This window comes from Lathyrus oleraceus, chromosome 7 (genome assembly GCF_024323335.1).
Source record: "Lathyrus oleraceus cultivar Zhongwan6 chromosome 7, CAAS_Psat_ZW6_1.0, whole genome shotgun sequence".
Taxonomy (NCBI): Eukaryota; Viridiplantae; Streptophyta; class Magnoliopsida; order Fabales; family Fabaceae; genus Lathyrus; species Lathyrus oleraceus.
Genome location: NC_066585.1, coordinates 399,813,561 through 399,822,012, shown reverse-complemented (window position 1 = coordinate 399,822,012; position 8,452 = coordinate 399,813,561). Strand labels below are relative to the sequence as shown.

Sequence of the window (8,452 nt, the reverse complement as noted above, 5' to 3'; positions counted from 1 at the left end):
AAACAGTGAGCGGTATCTAGCAACACATCACTGCTATCCAAGACACGAAAATGTCAAGTGATCTGACAATTCCTTCTATGATAATACTTATGCGTATAATTACCCTTTTGCCCTTATGTCTATATTGAACACAAGGCATAGACCGTGTCATCCTTGTCCAGTTCAATATTGGGCCCATAGATATTTATCCTGTTATGCAGGATGGGCAAATTCCATCTAGGTCACTCATGTCCCTCAACATGCTTCGTGGAGTACCCATCAACTGTCTTTATGGTTATCCAGTTACGGACAACGTTTGATCAGCAATAAAGCACTCGACTATACATCTAGGGTCCATAGTGGTTTCAGGTCGAAGAGTGGTATACACCATTATCACCATGAGAATAACTTATGACACTTTGCATAACTTTTTATATAGTATTCTCATAGCGGGTCAATCCGGTATAAATATTACTCCTAATATTCATACCTGTGTTTAAGACTTGATAACTCTTTATCCATGATCCATGAGATGTGATCATCAGTCTACGAACATAATAGTCTTAATGCTTTAATGTTATCCCACTTCACACTAAAGCTCGACTACAGATACTTTAAGAATAATGTCCTTATGTTTAATGTGATCTCATGATTAAGTCATACTTGATACATTAAACAGACTAGCTATTCTAGGGACTTTATTAAACAAACGTAATAAAGAAAAAGCCTTTTATTATTAATAAATAATTCGATACAAGTACCAAAAGTATTGGCCTCTAGGGCTTACACCAACATTGATCATATTCCCTAACTTGGATTTTCATTTGTAACTTGCAATCTTTTATTGTAAGAATGGAATGCATGCCACTACCCTAGGGAGACATGACCTTAAGACCACTATCCACTTGTTAGCATATATCACTTTGCACACACAAGACTTTCTCTTTGGATACCTTACTATGAGACTCTTTATTTCTTTCTTTGTTATCTTGTGTATATATCCATTGTATCACCATTTCATAATCAAAAGCAATAAAACCTTAATCCAACGTCAAGTGGCATTTTCTCAATCAAACTCAAAAATACCTTAAAAATACAATTAGAATTGTGCGCCACGAGCCTTAAGTGGTCGGGAATGAGTAAGGATGAAGCTTTCCTACTCTTACTCTGAGTATTTTGGACACAAGGCGCTTGACTTGATAGTCTGAAATATTCACCTCCGCCCATAGTCTTTAGTGCAATTCTAATCAGAAACATTCTTTTCAAAAACTATAAAAACAACATCAACTCATCAAACCATTTTTTGCGCCTTAGGGCATCACTCCGAAAACCCTTTTTCAAGGTAAAATCAACCAACACACAAACATTTTCTTCTCCAAACTACGGAGCTCTGACTCTTTCTTATCCGATGAAAGATACGTAGGCACAAGGGCCACAATCCTTGGCGAACACAATAATAAAAAAAACCCAAAATCTCATTCTTTTTCCCACTATTAATAATAAAGATAAAACTAAAATATAAATACCCACGCACGCTGACAACTTAAATGGTTACCATTGGAGTACCATGGACGTGAGGGATGTTAATACCTTCCCCTTGCATAATTTACTTCCGAACCCATTATTTGGTTGCGAGACCAATCCTCGTCTTTTTATCCTTATTTCTTGTAAGGAGAGTTTTATCGACTATTTTCCCTTTCCATCTTTAGGAACAAATAAAATTTGGTGGCGACTCTGTGTCATTTTCTTTTTTGACGCTTTCGGTCAGTCAACTCTTTTTTCGCGGTAGCGACTTTATCCACCATCCTTGGTGTCCTTAGTTTAACACCCAACAAGTGCAATTATTTCCCAATATTTTAATTGTTCAAAAATATATATAGAAAAAACAACAACACCAAGACTTGAACCTAAGACATCCACAATGTCACCTTCTATTTCAACCACTATGCCATTTTATTCCTCATTAATTAACTTATCAAAAAATATATAAATATATATTTAGGATATTTTGGAAATTCTTCAACAATCCCCCACAATTTTCAAAATATATCTAAATCCATTATTCGGGAAATTTTATGGTTTCAGATAAAGGTATCTTACGATTTAAACCATTACTTGGAAAATTAAGTTTTCCCTTATCCCCGAATAGATTGGTAGATAAGCTATGAACCAATTATTCATTAGAATGAATGTGCATAACTCACGTGTGAAATCTCTGTATCATTGATTGAATTATCAGTATGACATATTTAGTAAAGCCTTGTGTCTCATATCCTTTTCATGAGAATTAAGAGTCAAACCTTTGAACTCTATGAAGCGCCACCACTTCATTCTCTTATAGGTCGATTATATTAGAAATGCACCCATAATTATGCATTCCAGCAAACATATGTTATATGTCTATTAAGAGGAAAACCTCATTCTACCACACTTATTCTTATGGTCCAAGTACTTTTATCCTTTAGGATGAATCTATCGCCAAGTACTTCAATTACTCTAATAGTGTACTTTCATCATTGAACTCAAGACTTAATGTTAATTAAGTCTGAGTTGAGTTTCCACTATCGATGATTAATTAGATATGAGCTTATTCCACATCCCGAATTATGTCTTCATTGTCTTTAATTATATCCAAAGACTTCGAATATTTTTCATATCATTTGTCAAAGAATTGCAAGATTTTCAAACTTTAATAAATTTCTAATATTTAATTTTTCAACTAATCATACATATGATTACGTTATGTACTCTTGATAGTATTTATTATCTATCATCAAAGCATGACACTTTTGTCATATTATCATATACAAAATATATTTTATATTCTTGATAGTTTCGATAAACTATTATCATGATACTTTTGTCATTCATTTTATCACATACACAATTTTTTTTATCATTCTTCATTTGGTAACTTTTTTAATTTGAATTTTTACTTCCACTTAAATATACCTAAAATATATTTAATGCATTAAACATTTAAATCAATCAACAATCACGATCAAACAAATTTGTCATGACTAACTTTTATTTCATGAAGTGGGTTCAAACATGTAATTCATAATCTCCAAATAAATGCAACACCATAGAATTCATTTATATTAGTTTTAAATAAACAATTTTCTTGTATAACTAACATATATGTTACGGCTGAAAAAATTCAGAGTCGCCATCATTCTTTATTTGTTCCTAACAAATAGAGAAACAATGATAAAATTTAATGACTAAGGGTGAAAGACTAGGTTTGAGAGTCGGTCAAGTAAGGGAAATGTACTAGGCATCCCTTACCTCCATTGTATTAAATGGGATCCTCCTCCAAGTTCTAGGGTTACTTATGTTTGCTTAAAGAAAGTTTGCTTATTACTATTGGTTAATTGTTTATTTATTTATTGAAAATTATTTATTATTAACAAAAAGAAAATTTATTAAGAGGAAAAGACCTAAAAAAGTTTTTGATTATTGTACTCTATGCGTACATTTAATAAAGGATCAGAGTCTCGTAGTTCTGGTAGAAAAAATTTGTTGGTTTGTTATTTTTATCCCTTAAAAGTTCTCATGCACTGGGGGCAGAAAAGTAATTGATTTTGAAAAAATGTCTCAATGCACTAGGGCAAATGACTTATAGTTTGAGATGAGTTTAAGTTGATTTTTATCCATTGGTTGATTTGTAAAGATATAATGATTAATTTATTTAAGAAAATAAATTAATAATGATATTATATATTTATTCAATAAAAATATTAAAAGGTTAATTATATAAACCCAAGTATTATATCCCTTATCCCTGATTTTTTATCCCTGAAACCCTAAAATTTTCCTATAGAATTATCTCATGATTATTCTCATTATTGATCACAAAAAAACTACAATACTTAACTTATTTATGAAAAGAAATATTATATATTTATAAGACATATCCCTTATCCCGATTTCTATCCCTTGATTTATCCCTTGTTTTTATCCCTTAAAACTCTAGGATTTTATCTCATATTTATCCATACAAATTTATATTCAATTAACCATAATTCTTCATTTTATTAATCCCTAATTAATTAAATATGTGTTATTTTATATTAAACGAGAAACTTATTAAATCAATTAGTTATAAAGATTGATGATATATTTTATCCCTTAACCCTAATTATTATCCCTAATTAGATTAATCAACCTTAAGTTTATCCCAAGAAGTGATCCCACTATCCCAAAATTATCCCAAAGATCCAACTTAATTAATCCGAATTAATTAATTTTCACTAAATAATTATATATTTTTTTCATTTTTGAATATTTAATTATTTTGTGTTTTTTACTTGTTATGTTAATAATAAGATTAGTTAAAAATAATAAAAATCCATTAAAGTATAGGATAGCAAACAAAACATAAGGTTTATCTCCTCTTCCTGGTGTGACAGAAACTTTCAAACTCAGAAATCCAACTCAAGAACCATGCCTCTCTACCCTTAAATCAATATCGCCCAAATCAGGCTCAAACAATGCAGTCAAAGGGAACAACACAACATTGGTAAGGGATAGCAAAAGGCGTGTGAGTCTTTCAAAGAATATGGTGGTTTATCAGCCTCGGGGGCTCTTTTACGGTGGAGCGTGTTTGTGTTGCGTCAACGGCGGGGGTGTCGCAGTCGGTTTTTCGGCGGAGGGCGACGTGGTTCGGAGAGGGCACGACTATTGAACTCCGGTAAGGTTCGGTTTGAATTTCGATTCAATGTGTTTTTGGTTTTCGACTCGATTTGGATTGCGACTGTTTTTTAGATATCGATTTTGAGATGCATATGCCTGAGCTTCTCTTAATGCACTTGATTTTAGACTCTGTTCTATTCTAATTTTCAATTCATCTTTTCCTAGGTTTTCGATTTGTTTTCGGATTCAGTTCGGGTTCTATTTCAATTTCAACTTGTTATTATTTTAGATTTTTAGACAGGTTTTAAAGGGTTTCGATTCATTAAATGTTTCTGCTTGTGTTTTTTTATTACTTGAAGTTGATATATGGTTCACATGTGAATTGCAGGTTGTAAGGTGAAGTTTGGATAAGTTGGTTTTGTGAAGGAGATTGCGGACTTGGTTACGTTTTTTCTTAGAAAACATTTTACAAAGGCAATGTTTATAGACCTAAACTAAATTTAGTTTGAAATTGAAACAAGTTATGAATATTGATTTTAAAATAGGTTATGAGAATTTGATTATGCTATTGCTTTTTCGACATATGTTATGGTTCGTTAATTTAAAACAGTTTATGGTTTTTTTATTAAAAAAAAGTTGATTCCCTTATTGATTATAGCATGAGATAAAATATAGGGATAAATACGTGCGATTTATAGTTTTAAGAAACTAAGTTACAACACAATACAAAGGGTAAAACAAAGGATAAATATGTGCGATTTGTAAAAGTGAGGAAATTTGAATTTGAACTCATTTCTCACACTCATAACTCCTTGCCCATGCTTTACCATCCATTAGATCATTGCACTCGTTTAGAATAAAATGACACTTCTAAATAATTAAATAAAAACAAACAGTTTTATAATAATTTAATACTTGGATAACTAAAATATTTTCATAGCAAATAATAACTAAACTTTTTGCCTAATTTTTAATAATATAAAAGACCTTCTAAACTATTATTCTATAATTTCATCAAATAAGTAACACCCTAATATAATATTTATATTTAATTACCTTCTAAGTGATATAATCTAAGGAGATATAATATTCTAATTACTAATCCTATTTATTTTTTCTAAAAATTAATTTTAATAGTAATAAACCCCTTTTTAGCATAACTATACAAATTATGTTATTTCGAAAAGTCTAAATAATGCCTCTAAACTAAAATCAACTTCTAAGAGGGTCTAAGAAGTCAAATTTTGACCATAGAGTTAGAAGATTCTGGGATTATCAAGGATTGATCAACCCTTGACGCTCTGTTGGTATCCAAACCAACCTTTGGTGGAACCTTGATAGAACCCCATTGATTAGCTTCATCCTATCCTGGTGAAACTTGCATATTTTCTCCACGATTATCTGATCATGTTACTAGAATCAGGCAGGACTTTGACGATCCTCTAGTCGTTGTTTGATGAAACTATGGTAGAATCTCTTTGATAAAACCCTGGATAGAAACCTAATGAAATCCCTCTGATAAACTCTGATGAAAAACCTGAGTTAAACTCCTGAGAAGATCTCTTAATGGAACTCTCATTGGAACCCCTGGTGAAACCCCTGATGAACCCCTGATAATTAGTCTCAACCTCTCGGGGTGAGATTTGCATATGATTTTCATGGTTCAAAATCGTATAGGCCCCTAGTGATACCTTTATCACTCATGATGGAACCCCTTGATAAAATCCATTGAAAAATAATCTTGATAAACCCCTTTCTAAAATCCCTGAGAATCCCCTTGATAACATCCCTTGTCACAATCTCTTGATAGAACCCTTTACATTGATAAAACCCTGGTGTGTTGGAACGTATCCCACGTGTGGGATATATTAGTAAGCTGGGGGATGTGAGAGGTGAAGATATGCTCACTGGTTGATAACGATCATTTGGGATGACTGACTACTGGATAGATTCCTTTTAAAGACTCATAGTGAGTGAGCTTGTTAGGGGAGTCCTTTATTGAAAAGGTGTTTGTGTAAGTGTTACTTGCTAGGGAAGGCCAATGGGCATTCCTGCTTGGAGAAATGTATTAATATAGTTGGGAATTACACCTCTAAGAGTGGTCACGAATCCTATGCCATGCATTATTTATGCATGTTCATGTGTATGCATATTTTGAATTGATGTATGTTTTATGTATGATGCAGTTTTTGGGCTGACGCCTCTTTTATGATATGTGTATGCAATGTATGACTTTGTGGGAACCAATGTTTTCATGATGTTTCGACTCTCCGACTCTCAGAGATTTCGATATGCCCATGGAACATGCCATGATGCTCTTGATATATGAGAATATGCAATGTCCTTTTGAAAAGGAAGAAACTTTTGTGTTGGTTAAATTGTGACTGTTAATTTATGAACCTCGTGTTTTGCTTGAGAGGCAATGTTGGACGAATATGGTCCCTTTGGTGTTTTCAAAATCGAAGTAAAATGTTTTTTTTTCTTAAAAGCTTTTTTTATTATGCTCAATGTTTCCATTCATTATTCACAAATAATTGACACTTCATAATCAAGCGGAAAAATTGAAGAACAAAGAATTAGATTCGAAAAACAAATTTAATTTATCGAGATTTGGCCCGTAAAAGGGCAATAGTACATAAAGAAGTAATTCCCGTAAGGAGAGATTACCAAAAATCTAGGAAGATGTAAAATGGCAATGGAAAATATATTTATTCATGTCCATATTGAACTCAACACATGCTAATAGCCCTACGTCTTTGAGGTCACAATATTTTGCTTCTAAGGATGATGATTGAATTAATTGCTCCCATCTGAACTCCTATTGTAGTATGATTCAAGTGCTACAGTCATATGCCTTTTGGATATCCCTAATTTTTTCTTGGACCCATTCTTTTCGAGTCTTAGTCCATCAGGATGATATACCCTATTTTTCCCAAGTTGCCCTTTTGGGTTTTTGACTTATCGGGTTTTATTTTTTATACAAGTCCCTAATTTTTGTATGGATTTCTCTTTCAAGTTTTCAGTCCACCAGGATGCCCTAATATTTTCCTAAGACGCCCTTTAGGATTTTCGACTTAGTGGGCTTTTTATCCTCTTCTTCTAGGCATAGTATTTCTTGACTACGTCGGAGTTTATAGATCGTGGTAACTCCGCTCCATCATGGGTTGTGAGAATCAATGCTCCGATAGAGAAGGACTTCTTCACGACGTATGATCCTTCATAGTTATGGGTCCATTTGCCTCAGGGATCTTTATAGATGGGAAGAATTCTTCTGAGCACTATATTACCTTCTTAGAAATGCTGAGGACGAACTTTCTTATTGAATGCTTTCTTGAGCCTTCGCTGATATAGTTGCACGTGACATACTGCAACCATGCGTTTCTCTTCTATGAGGTTTAATTTATCGAACCTGGTTTAATTTGGTCTCCATCGGGACTCTTAAAGAGGGGATCTCGACTTCGATAGGGAGTACGGATTTGGTACCATCTACCAGAGAAAAAGGATTTGCTCCTGTTGAAGTCCGGATGGAAGTTCTATAGTCATGTAGTGCAAAGGTGAGCATCTTGTGCCAACATTTATAGGTTTTCACCATTTTCTGGATGAACTTTTTGATATTCTTGTTGGTCGCTTCTACTGCGTCGTTCATCTTTGGTAAATAAGGTGACGAGTTATGGTGTTCAATTTTAAAACTCTCGCATAACTCATCTGTTACTTTGTTATTTAGATTCAACCCATTATACGTGATAATTTTTTTAGGAACCCCGTAGCGACAAATGATCTCCTTTTTGAGGAATCGTGCGATGACTTGTCTTGTCACATTGGTGTAAGAAGTAGCTTC

The 8,452-nt window shown here is 33.0% G+C and overlaps 1 long non-coding RNA gene across 1 annotated transcript; it reads left to right on the top strand.

The window, feature by feature from the left end:
• Nucleotides 1-3,904: 3,904 nt before the first annotated feature.
• LOC127104754 (uncharacterized) lies at nt 3,905-5,196 on the top strand. Its single transcript, XR_007794856.1, has 2 exons — nt 3,905-4,672; nt 5,003-5,196. It is a non-coding gene; the product is annotated as an uncharacterized LOC127104754 (long non-coding RNA).
• Nucleotides 5,197-8,452: the final 3,256 nt, after the last annotated feature.